A 13,893-nucleotide genomic window follows, 5' to 3' on the forward strand; every position below is an offset into this window, starting at 1 on the left:
ACTGAGCAACTGAACTGAACTCATAGGCTGTTGATTAGATGAAAACATTTCCTAGATATGAAAGCTGTTGGAGATTTTGTTGCAATTATAAAGAATTTTTTAGACTCTCTGGTTTCTCAAATAGGGTAGTTATTTAGCTACGATGCTATCTCATGCTTTGGGGTTGGGTAGACAATCTCAGGAGGACATTTTAGCTCTGAAACTCTTAAGCATTTATAAATGTTTACAGTCCTCTTAAGTGTCATTGTAATAATCAGAATTTCATCTCTTTCCCTAGATACAGTTCAGCAGATTATTTTTATACTTTGACGTTATCAGTGTAAAGATCTATTGTCAGAGTGTCACTTAAGATTAAAAGCACATTATAAAGGCCAATGGTGTAATAGTCTAAGAACTGAACTATCTCTTAACATTACTTCTAGTTATGCTTGTAATATACATCTCCCCCAAGTCCAAATCAAAAATTGAATTGTGAGTAAATATTTGAAGTAGATATCAAAATGTGGTACATAGATCACAATTTTACTCTCTAAACGTGCTACTAGTAAAAGTTACCCTCTCTATTTGCTACTGGTAAGTTTAAAACCATGTGGGCTGTCCCTGGAAGTACTCTTTGTTATGCTTTTCAATTTTTGATCTTACATAGAACTAGATCTCACTAATGGTAATAACACTGCATTAAATGATACTAAAATTTAACTTTCCATCAAATTCCCATTAAAAGTGACACTCCTAGTTAATTCTTTGTTCTTATGAAACATGCAGTTTTTATATGGATGAGCTTAACTTGAACCATTATAACACTGCTAACATGATAATGCTGCTAATAATTGTAATGAAAGCTGCTATAACCTCTTATAATTGTTATATTGTACTTAACATGCTGAACCACAGATCATAAGTAATAAAAATTAGATGGTAGGTAGAGTAATTATTTTTATTATTATTTTGCTTCAGGGAGAATCTGTTTTGCAATATACAAAGTTTATCTGAAAGTGAACGTGCAGAGGCAGTCCACTATGCTGAGTTTAAAATGCTGTCATCTCAAGGACCTTCAGAAATGTAAATTCTAGTGCACTTGAAAATATTTTATTTTTTAATACATGAAAGTAAACTTCTTATGATAGAGCATTGTTTAGTAGAAGGATACAAAGTAGAGCAGGAGATTTCAGGTTAAGATTTTAGTCTGACCCACAGCCTCAAACTTGGCTTCAGAAAGTGCTGGAAGCTATAAAAGGAAGACATGAAAACCAGGTTCCACTCAGTCCTAAAATTGCCATTCCTTTTATCTGCCAGAAGCTTTACTTTCTCCCTCTGCTGACTTTGGTTTTCAGCATGAATAAGGCAGAATTTTTCTTGTTGGTAATAGAAGAACATTTTTTAACAGGATTTGTCCCACTTCTTATTTATTTTGTTTTGGGTGCCAGAAAATGAGTTAACTAGTATATTCCAGGTTTCAGGTATGAAGGTAGGTGCTGGAGGAAATTACCACCATGAGTCTTCTTTCCTATGCAACAAATCCATATTCCTATCAATATGTATTTAAACTAAAGATATAATAGACAACTAAGGTGATGGCACCCCACTCCAGTGCTCTTGCCTAGAAAATCCCATGGATGGAGGAGCCTGGTGGGCTGCAGTCCATGGGGTCGGGAAGAGTCGGACACGACTGAGCGACTTCCCTTTCACTTTTCACTTTCCTGCATTGGAGAAGGAAATGGCAACCCACTCCAGTGTTCTTGCCTGGAGAATCTCATGGACAGGGGAGCCTGGTGGGCTGCCGTCTATGGGGTCACACACAGTCGGACACGACTGAAGTGACTTAGCATAGCATAGTATGGTGATTCTTTAAATGACTGCAAGCAGCTGAAATTTTTTTCAAGTTTCTAATGTGCTTAAATACATAGTAACTATGGCAGTGATACAAGCTAAATATGGTATAAATAAAATAATATTAAGAAACTATAGGGAATCAACCCTGAATATTCATTAGAAGGACTAACACTGAAGCGAAGTTCCAATACTTTGGACACCTGATGTGAAGAGCCAATTCATTGGAAAAGACCCTGATTTGGGGAAAAGAGAGGGCAGGATGAGAAGGGGGCAACAAAGGATGAGATGGATAGATGGCATTCCTGGCTCAATGGATATGAGTTTGAGCAAAGTCCAGGAGATAGTGAAGGACAGGGAAACCTGGCGTGCTGCAGTCCATGGGGTCACAGAGAGTCGGACATGACTTAGCAACTAAACAACAAACAAAAACATGAAAAAACTTTATTTACAATTACTTCAAAACGCTGAGTAGAATTCTAATGATGAGATATAACACTTAAATTTACTCTTGTAGCATTACCTAACTTTGTAGAACAGAACTCTGAACTTTCACCTAAAGGGTAAGCCTGCCTGATATGAAATACTTTTAATTAGATTGAGCCAGATCCACAGGGTGTCTGAAAAAAAAAAGAGGAAGAATCTTCCTCAGAGCTTTTCTTCCACCACTGTCCTCCTGAATAGGCCTAGAAAATAGCCCAAATTTTCTCCTCGGGACAAAAACATAAAGACGTACCTTGGTTTCACGGTCTTAACATGATTTTCAACTCTATTTTCCATTTGGTAATGAACTGACTTATTAGAAGTCATTCTAAATGAAGTATAACAATGGGATTCTACATAAAAGACATTCTGGATTTCTGAATGGGCACCAAGAAGAATTCACTTGAAATGATTAAAAGTAGAATTTCTATAATAAATCTACCTTGTAGATCAAGTATGAAGATGTTTTGTTGGTTTCTGTTTCAACCATGACTTGCTGAAGACATTTATTCCCTCTGAGGACTCAGGGTTATTGCTTAAGTTAGGACTTATAACACATAAACCTTCTGACAAAAGATACAAGTCATTCTCCATATTACACAGATGACTGACTCCAACCTTATTTGGGAATAGGGATTTTTGCAGAAGTAATTAGACAAAATGAAGTGATTCTGATTAGGGTGGGCCCTAAATCCAATGATTCATGTCCTTGTAACAAGAACAGTCTGGGTCACAGAGATTTACATGAAAGGAGGATGCCATGTGAAGACTGAGGCAAAGGTTGGAGAGTTTCCTCCACAAATCACAGAACGTCAACAACTGCTCACAGAGAAAGCCCAAGAGAAAGGCTTGGAACAGATTCTGTGTCTGAGTCTCAGAAGAAACTAGTCCTACTGACGCCTTCATTTTTAGATTTTAATCCTCCAGCCCTGTGAGAGAATAAATATCTGTTGTTTTGAGCCACCCAATTTGTAGTAATTTGTTATGGGACTCCTATAAAATTAATATGATTCCCAATTATTTTTATAACCAAAATCCCCCAAGCCTCATTAACATTTGGGCAAGTAAAGAGTCACACAGGTAATCATAACTCATTTAATTGAGAATTACTCACACTTTCTGATGCAAGGTACTCAGGCCCTTTGGAAAGATTTCCCCTTCCTCACAATCCAAACCTCGTATTCTGGGCACCTCCAGGGAGAGTTTCCTGCGTATGCACAGATGTCTGCCCTCAAAAGACCTTTCCATGGCTGCTGTGGATATCTCTCTTTGCCTGTGTGTGCATGTGTACTCAGCTGCTTCAGTTATATTTGACTCATTTGTGACCCTATGGACTGCAGCGAACCAGGCTCCTCTCTCCATGGGATTTTCCAATCAAGAATACTGGAGTGGGTTGCCATTTCCTACTTCAGGGGATCTTCCTGACCCAGGGATTAAGGCCATGTCTCTGCTTCTCCTGCATTGCAGGTAGATTCTTTACCATCTGAGCCACTGGGGAAACCCCTCTGCCTGTACTGTCACTGAAAAACTGAAGATGCCAAATTTTCCAGGAGTCTGTGACACTGGAGGGGGGTAATCCTCTCAAACTCTTATGTGTTTCATTGAGATAAAGGAGTTCTAAAACATTACTGATTCAGTAGAATAGCTTTTTAAATTTCTACGTATGCCTTTCTCTCTCTCTAGAAACTAGACAAGGGGTTATGAAGGAAATAGGAAAAGTTCAAATAATATACATCAGACTGAACTGATGATTGACTTCTTCATCAGTTAAGGAATTGAATCTGGTCAGCCCATCATTCTCTCTTGGGATCAGTTTTCTCTAGGTTTTTCATCTCCTATCAAATGGATCTTGGTCAGTCCACCTGCCAGTTTGAGTATATCCAAATTTTAAATGTGAATGAATGAGATGAAATCTTCCCTGAATGTTTGGGTGATTCTAGAGTAAATTCAATGTTTCCTTTCCTTAGCATAAAATGTTTAGGATTCTCTTCTATTTTCCATGTTTTCCCCCTCTATGAGATTTTATAGAGTTCCTGTTTTAATATTGTGGCACGTTTCTTTTTTTGACCTGTCCTGTTTCTTGGAGCTGGTGGTGGGTGGGAAGTTGAGTGAAGAGAGAAAAAAAATAGGTCAACTCTTTTTAAAAAGGTCACAGTCATTATTATAAAAGTAAATATTACCTCAGGTACAATCTCTGTTGCTGCCACTCACTCACATCAGCTGCCCCTCTGCTCCTCCACAGCAAACATGAGAGCTACTGTTACTGCCCAGGGAATATTCTGTAATAGTTGGTCTTGCTGATTTGTTCTCTTACTGGTGGCTCAGATGGTAAAGAGTCTGCCTGCAATGCAGAAGACCTGAGTTCAATCCCTGGGTCAGGAAGATCCCCTGAAGAAGGAAATGGCAACACACTCCATATTCTTGCCTGGAAAATCCCATGGATGGATGAACCTGGTGGGCTACAGTCCATAGGGTCAAAAAGAGTCGGGCAAGACTGAATGACTTCACTTCAACCTTCAACAGGTAGTACTAGACATGATCGAAAAGATGCTGAAGAGATCACAGTTCTATACGAATCATTACTTATAATTTTAACAACTCCTTTTCAGCATGTTAGCAGCTGAGGAAAATGGCCTATATGTGGTTGTGGTAGGTAACTCAGATAGGTCTGAAAATGGAAATGTGCACAAGAGAGAGTGCTAAGGCTTTGATCCTTCTTTCAGTTTCTACTGTATTTGATTCTGACTCTTTCTCTTCTTAACTCCAACCTCTAGACTCTGTGTAATAATGACCCCATCTGTACTATGCAGTCCCCTCTAGGATACACGTTTCTATACACCCATAGCATTGAGACTGAATATGGTAAGAGGCAGACATGAGTTTCAGTTTATTTTCATAAGTGCCAGTTGCCATTCTGTGTCTTCTATTTGTGCAAGTTCCAGTTTGTCCTTGCTCTCATTCAACATCCATTTTTCCCACTGCCCCGCTGGCTAACTATTGTGACTTGAAGCTCACCATTAAACACAGAAACAATAGGCTGCTTCAACCACTCACACAATTTTATGATGTCCAATCCCTAAAATAAATTAATCATTCTAGATACTTGTAGCAGTTCTGTTTTTATGATGTAACCCTGACTGATATATTCTCTAATTAGGTAAATTTAAATATGCTTTAATTTCTAAACTAAGGGTGTGTCCTTGATTTATATTTATTCTAATTGTTTTCATGAGAATCAGCAAATAATTCTCATATAAAAAATTTGAATAGTTATATAACATACAGATGAAAGCTATATGTGGGAGGGACAGAAACATGTATTTATTTTTACATACTAATTAGTATATTGTCAGTGAGTTTTACTTTACTTAGGAATAAATATTTTTAATTTAATGAAAGTTTTAAAGGCTCAAGTTAATTTTAAGACTTCGAAACAAGTGCCCTAAGCAATGTACTTGACACATGCAAATAATATTGAAAATAATTATGGAAGATAATGAAATGCTATAGAGGTGTCTGGAAATGTAAAATATTATTCAATTAAAATATTTTTTTCTTTTTATATAAATTTGACTTTGCAAACTAATTGCACTCAAGTTTTGATTTCTGACAATAAGAGACAGCCAGTCTTCCTGAATTTTCCTTCCAAGACTTTCTGGAAAATAATCAAAATCCAATTTGTCTGATCTCTTGTCTGTCCTGAATGGAAGAAATGAGAAATCTTTGTAATTGCTTAAAGTCAGAATGAGCACATATTGAAGGTCCTCTTTGCATGGCATATGATTTATAATACATAATGTTTGTTGAATAAATAAATGGATGGGTGAACCAATCAATAAGTGAGAACATGGTCTGCACATATTGATCCCTTCTTACATTGCAGAAGAAGGGAGAGCACCAAACTTCTGATGAATTCCTGCCTCATTTTCTAGGTGGAAACTTTTCATAGACTCACTGTAGTTAACCTGGTCATAGGGTAAGACTAGAGACAACTGTGCCAAGTAGTACTCCAGTTAACAAAATAGGCCATAAGACTAAGAGAAGTTGATAATAGCAATATTTTATTTTCTTTGGTTTCTCCTTTATGTAATGAATTACACCTACTAAGATTCATCAGTGGCTTTTGTCTAATAATACAAAATATTGAGATGAGAGGCCAGACTATGTACATTTGATGATCTGGAGAATTTCATGAGTGTGAGCTAAAGGTAATTCAGAGTCAGATGACTTTTGAATGAAAAGATAAAAGTCCTCCAAAATGCCAGTTCCTCTGATTCTAACTACCTGGATTTTTCTTAGTGTGAGGGAATCAGAACCATAGAAGAATTTAGTTACTCCTTAAACATATAGGTAGATCTGATTCTGGCCAATTGTGTTAGAAGTTAAAAAGTGGAAATGAAACTGTGCTCTCATTAAAGGAGTAAAATTCAAGACAAGATAAAGATAGATAAAGGAGATCTAACCAGTCAATCCTAAAGGAAATCAAACCTGAATATTCATTGGAAAGTCTGATGCTGAAGTTTCAATACTCTGACTACCAGGTGTGAAGAACCAACTCACTGGAAAAACCCAGAGCAAAAGGAGAAGGGGGATGAAGATGGTTAGATAGCATCACTGACTTAATAGACATGAATTTGAGGAAACTCTGGGAACACACTGAAACCATACTCACAGAAAAGTAGTCAATCTAATCACACTAGGACCACAGCCTTGTCTAACTCAATGAAACTAAGCCATGCCCGTGGGGCAACCCAAGATGGGCGGGTCATGGTGGAGAGGTCTGACAGAATGTGGTCCACTGGAGAAGGGAATGGCAAACCACTTCAGTATTCTTGCCTTGAGAACCCCATGAACAGTATGAAAAGGCAAAATGATAGGATACTGAAAGAGAAACTCCCCAGGTCAGTAGGTGCCCAATATGCTACTGGAGATCAGTGGAGAAATAACTCCAGAAAGAATGAAGGGATGGAGCCAAAGCAAAAAGAATACCCAGCTGTGGATGTGACTGGTGATAGACGCAAGGTCCGATGCTGTAAAGAGCAATACTGCATAGGAACCTGGAATGCCAGGTCCATGAATCAAGGCAAATTGGAAGTGGTCAAACAAGAGATGGCAAGAGTGAATGTCAACATTGTAGGAATCAGCGAACTGAAATGGACTGAAATGGGTGAATTTAACTGAGATGACCATTATATCTACTATTGCGGGCAGGAATCCCTCAGAAGAAATGGAGTGGCCATCATGGTCAACAAAAGAGTCCGAAATGCAGTACTTGGATGCAATCTCAAAAACGACAGAATGATCTCTATTTGTTTCCAAGGCAAAGCATTCAATATCACAGTAATCTAAGTCTATGCCCCAACCAGTAACGCTAAAGAAGCTGAAGTTGAACGATTCTATGAAGACCTACAAAACCTTGTAAAATTAACACCCAAAAAAGATGTCCTTTTCATTATAGGGGACTGGAATGCAAAAGTAGGAAGTCAAGAAACACCTGGAATAACAGGCAAATTTGGCCTTGGAATACAAAATGAAGCAGGGCAAAGACTAATAGAGTTTTGCCAAGAAAATGCACTGGTCATAACAAACACCCTCTTCCAACAATACAAGAGAAGACTCTATACATGGACATCACCAGATGGTCAATACCAAAATCAGATTGATTATATTCTTTGCAGCCAAAGATGGAGAAGCTCTATACAGTCAGCAAAAACAAGACCAGGAGCTGACTGTGGCTCAGACCATGAACTCCTTATTGCCAAATTCAGACCTAAATTGAAGAAAGTGGGGAAAACCACTAGACCATTCAGGTATGACCTAAATCAAATCCCTTAGGATTATACAGTGGAAGTGAGAAATAGATTTAAGGGCCTAGATCTGATAGATAGAGTGCCTGATGAGCTACGGAATGAGGTTTGTGACACTGTACAGGAGACAGGGATCAAGACCATCCCCATGGAAAAGAAATGCAAAAAAGCAAAATGGCTGTCTGGGGAGGCCTTACAAATAGCTGTGAAAAGAAGAGAAGCAAAAAGCAAAGGAGAAAAGGAAAGATATAAACATCTGAATGCAGAGTTCCAAAGAATAGCGAATTCTTCAGCGATCAATGCAAAGAAATAGAGGAAAACAACGGAATGGGAAAGACTAGGGATCTCTTCAAGAAAATCAGAGATACCAAAGGAACATTTCATGCAAAGATGGGCTCGAAAAAGGATAGAAATGGTATGGACCTAACAGAAGCAGAAGACATTAAGAAGAGATGGCAAGAATACACAGAAGAACTGTGCAAAAAAGATCTTCATGACCCAGATAATCATGATGATGTAACCACTGACCTAGACCCAGACATCCTGGAATGTGAAGTCAAGTGGGCCTTAGAAAGCATAACTACGAACAAGGCTAGAGGAGGTGATAGAATTCCAGTTGAGCTATTCCAAATCCTGAAAGATGAAGCTGTGAAAGTGCTGCACTCAATATGCCAGCAAATTTGGAAAACTCAGCAGTGGCCACAGGACTGGAAAAGGTCAGTTTTCATTCCAATCCCAAAGAAAGGCAATGCCAAAGAATGCTCAAACTACAGTACAATTGCACTCATCTCACATGCTAGTAAAGTAATGCTCAAATTTCTCCAAGCCAGGCTTCAGCAATATGTGAACCGTGAACTTCCTGATGTTCAAGCTGGTTTTAGAAAAGGCAGAGGAACCAGAGATCAAATTGCCAACATCTGCTGGATCATGGAAAAAGCGAGAGAGTTCCAGAAAAACATCTATTTCTGCTTTACTGACTATGCCAAAGCCTTTGACTGTGTGGATCACAATAAACTGTGGAAAATTCTGAAAGAGATGGGAATACCAGACCACCTGACCTGCCTCTTGAGAAACCTATATGCAGGTCAGGAAGCAACAGTTAGAACTGGACATGGAACAACAGACTGGTTCCAAATAGGAAAAGGAGTACGTCAAGGCTGTATATTGTCACCCTGTTTATTTAACTTCTATGCAGAGTACATCTTGAGAAACGCTGGACTGGAAGAAGCACAAGCTGGAATCAAGATTGCCGGGAGAAATATCAATAACCTCAGACATGCAGATGACACCACTCTTACGGCAGAAAGTGAAGAGGAACTAAAAAGCCTCTTGATGAAGGTGAAAGTGGAGAGTGAAAAAGTTGGCTTAAAGCTCAACATTCAGAAAATGAAGATCATGGCATCCGGTCCCATCACTTCATGGGAAATAGATGGGGAAACAGTGGAAACAGTGTCAGACTTTATTTTTCTGGGCTCCAAAATCACTGCAGATGGTGACTGCAGCCATGAAATTGAAAGATGTTTACTCCTTGGAAGGAAAGTTATGACCAACCTAGATAGCATATTCAAAAGCAGAGACATTATTTTGCCAACATAGGTTCATCTAGTCAAGGCTATGGTTTTTCCTGTGGTCATGTATGGATGTGAGAGTTGGACTGTGAAGAAGGCTGAGCACCAAAGAATTGATGCTTTTGAACTGTGGTGTTGGAGAAGACTCTTGAGAGTGTTTGGACTGCAAGGAGATCCGACCAGTCCATTCTGAAGGAGATCAGCCCTGGGATTTCTTTGGAAGGAATGATGCTAAAGCTGAAAGTCCAGTACTTTGGCCACCTCATGCGAAGGGTTGACTCATTGGAAAAGACTCTGATGCTGAGAGATTGGGGGCAAGAGGAGAAGGGGATGACAGAGGATGAGATGGCTGGATGGCATCACTGACTCGATGGACGTGAGTCTGAGTGAACTCCGGGAGTTGGTGGTGGACAGGGAGGCCTGGTGTGCTGCAATTCATGGGGTCGCAAATATTTGGGCACCACTGAGCTACTGATCTGATCTGATCTGGGAGTTATTGAAAGACAAGGAAGCCTGGCATGATGCAGTTCATGGAGTCACAAAGAATTGGACACAACAATGTAGGTGAAAGAGGAGAGTGAAAAAACTGGCTTTAAACTCAACATTCAAAAAATGAAGACCATGGCATCTGGTCCCATTACTTCATGCAAATAGATGGGGAAACAATGGAAACAGTGACAGATTTTATTTTCTTGGGCTCCAAAATAACTGCAGATGGTGAAATCAGTCATGAAATTAAGACTCTTGCTCCTTGGAAGAAAAGTTATGACAAACCTAGACAGCATGTTAAAAGGCAGAGACATTACTTTGCTGACAAAGGTCCATCTAATCAAAGCTATGTTTTTTTCTAGTAGTCATATATGGATGTGAGATTTGGACCCTAAAGAAGGCTGAGCGCTGAAGAATTGATAATTTTGAAATTGTGGTGTTGGAGAAGACTCTTGAGGCTCCCTTGGACTGCAAGGAGATCAAACCAGTCCATCCTAAAGGAATCATTCTTGAATATTCATTGGAAAGACTGATATTGAAGCTTCCACCTGACACAAAGAACTGACTCGTTAGAAAAGACCCTGATGCTGGGAAAGATTGAAGGCAGGAGGAGAATGGAAAGACAGAGGATGGGATGGTTGGATGGCATCACTGACTCAATGGACATGAGTTTGAGCAAGCTCCAGGAGATGGTTAAGGACAGGGAAACCTGACGTGCCGCAGTCCATGGGGTTGCAAAGTCAGACATGACAGGGCGACAAGCAACAATAATAGCGATTAAACAGCAACAACAAAGAATCTTTACTTTAAATTCATGCTCTTGTTGTGATACCATGATGGTTGTGATGGATGATGAGTAGTGAAATTAATTTGCAATGTACACATAATTCAAGAATTTTACATAATGATATAACATTTAAAGACTGTTCTTAAGGACTGAATGGTACTTCAATTACTTTATTGTCACTGAAGACTGAAACTCCAATCAGGTTTTCAAATAAAAATGACTAGATGAAAAAACCCAAAAGTTTATCTTAATGACTTAGTGTTGTTAAAAACATTTTTATTCTTATCTTGATGTTTTGTATTCCCTTAGGAAGAGATAAAATCAAAATTATTGAAACTGAATAGTCATCAGGATCACATTTATAGCCCATTAATATTAAGCAGCCAAAATGCCCTCTTTCACCTGTTATACTGAATGCATTTTGTGCTGAGTGATAGATATAATGAATTATCCTTTATTTCAGCCCTTTATAGGGGCAAAGAAGTTAACTGTATAATGGAAAAACTCTTCATAGCAAAAGGTCATGTTTTTCACTTAAAGATCATACCATTTAGTGTAATTGATTTAAAATATCAGGCAATGGGCAGAGAAGGGAAATAACTGAGAAAAGCAGAGGGAAGTCTTCACGTATAGGGAAGCTAGATCATTAGCATTTGAGTCCTTGTTTTAGGACCGCAGAAAGGACAAAGACAAGATGGTTAAGATACCCTGCTAAGTTGCTTCAGTCATGTCGGACTCTGTGAGACCCCATAGATGGCAGCCCACCAGGCTCCCCCGTCCCATGGGATTCTCCAGGCAAGAACTCTGGAGTGGGGTGACATTGCCTTCTCCATAAGATATCCTGCTGCCAAGTCGCTTCAGTCGTGTCCGACTCTGTGCGACCCCATGGACTGCAGCCTACCAGGCTTCTCCGTCCATGGGATTCTCCAGGCAAGAACACTGGAGTGGGTTGCCATTTCCTTCTCCAATACATGAAAGTGGAAAGTGAAAGTGAAGTCACTCAGTCGTGTCTGACTCTTAGCGACCCCATTGACTGCAGCCTACCGGGCTCCTCCATCCATGGGATTTTCTGGGCAAAGTACTGGAGTGGGGTGCCATTGCCTTCTCTTAAGATACCCTACGTCATATTATTTGGTGTTTAAAATTCCATGATATAGCTATTCAAATTAATTCTGTGGCCCTTTCATCCCAAGGTGAGAACTGGATTCCTGAAAAAATTTGTGGGAGACTTAGACTTTGTGGTTAAGAAACTTAAGACCTTATTTAACAAGCATGGTTAAAATAAGCCAAATTAACTGTAGCACTTTTAAAATACAGCACTCAATTCGTTGAGAGGTGGGGGTGTATATTTCCCCTCTCTCCTTGAATTTGGGAGAACTTGTGACTAGTACTAGAGAAATGATGGTAAGTGACTTTTTAATCTAGATCACAAAAAGAACTGAGACTATTGTTTTGCTCACTGTAGCACTTGTACAAGAGCCCTGAGGTTGTCATGCTGTGAGAAGTCCATAGAGCATGTGCAAAATCACAGGGACAAGCTCCGAGACCGACTGAGAGTGGCCCTGCAGGCACTAGGTACTCCAGCCTCCTTCTCTTCCAGCTCCAGCCACTATTCAAGTGCAGCCTCATGAAAGACACCAAGATAGAACTTGCTGTCATGCTCTCTGGGAATTTCTGACCAGCAGAAATTGTGAGACATAACATAATGATCACTGTATTAAGCCATTAAGCTTTGAACTCATTTTCTGTGGGACAACAGATAATCAGAATATAATTTGGTATCTGGAATTGGGCTGCATTTTTAATATGAACCTAAAACAGCTGGCACTTGCTTTGGAGTCCAGTGGTGAGCATGAGTTGAGTGGACTTGAGGAGACTAAAAAGAAGCTAGGTGCACCTCAAGGAGACTGTTAGTGAAGGCCTAAAGGAAATTGAGAAAAACGTTATTCAAAGCTGGAGGAAAGGAAATTCATTCCATGCAGTGGCATAATGTTTAACAAAGCTCTTAATCATGGAATTATTAAAAAGAGAAAATGTACCTCATGAATTGATAGATCTGGCTAAGATTTGGGGGCAGGATATTGGAAGTGTGAGCTCTTTCAGCCATGCATGGTAAGTTATATTTAAAAACAGATGAAGCACGAAAAGGAATTACTCATTTTCAAGCATAACTTGGAAGAAATATAAAGGATTCAGGGCTTTCTTGGTATTAAGGTAAAATCGTTTTTCAGTCCCAGTTTCTGCAGATAGCAAAAATAAAATAATACGATGTTTAAATTAAGAAGTAACTTCAGGGCAAAGACTAAATCCAAAGTGAGCCTATAAGATTCCTTGTTAAAGAAAAGAAAGTGTTAGTTGCTCAGTGGTGTCCAACTCTTTGCAACCACATGGACTGTAGCCCACCAGGCTACTCTGTCCATGGAATTCTCCACGCAAGAATACTGGAGTAGATTGCCATTTCCTTCTCCAGGGGATCTTCCCAACCAAGGGACTGAACTTGGGTCTCCTGCATTGCAGGCAGATTGTTTACCATCTGAACCTCCAGGGAAGCCCTAAGACCTCAGAAAAATTTAACTGTGTCACATAAATCCTTTCCTTCCTTGTGCATGCTCAGTCCTGTTTGACTCTGCAACTTCTTGGACTGTAGCCCACCGGTCTCCTCTGTCCATAGGATTTCCCAGGCAAGAATATTGGAGTGGGTTGCCATTTCCTATTCCAGGGGATCTTCCTGACCCAGGGATGGAACCCTGGTCTTATGCATTGGCAGGCGGATTCTTTACCACTGAACCATCAGGTAAATACTTTCAAACAGAGAAACAAGACTTCTAAAGATTTTAAGGGCATCCCTGAAAGACCACCCCACCCCCTGCCTCACTGGTAGACAATAGGTCCCCAAGAACCTTAGGAGTATTTTCTCATAGATTCTTCA

The 13,893-nt window shown here is 39.5% G+C and overlaps 1 long non-coding RNA gene across 4 annotated transcripts in view; it reads left to right on the forward strand.

The window, feature by feature from the left end:
• Window positions 1-13,893, forward strand: part of LOC147364213 (uncharacterized) — a 245,348-nt gene that overhangs the window by 170,717 nt on the left and 60,738 nt on the right. The window lies entirely within an intron of this gene.

Source organism: Bos grunniens, chromosome 10, assembly GCF_055505025.1.
Source record: "Bos grunniens cultivar Pamir isolate PY7600 chromosome 10, Bosgru_T2T1.0, whole genome shotgun sequence".
Lineage (NCBI taxonomy): Eukaryota > Metazoa > Chordata > Mammalia > Artiodactyla > Bovidae > Bos > Bos grunniens.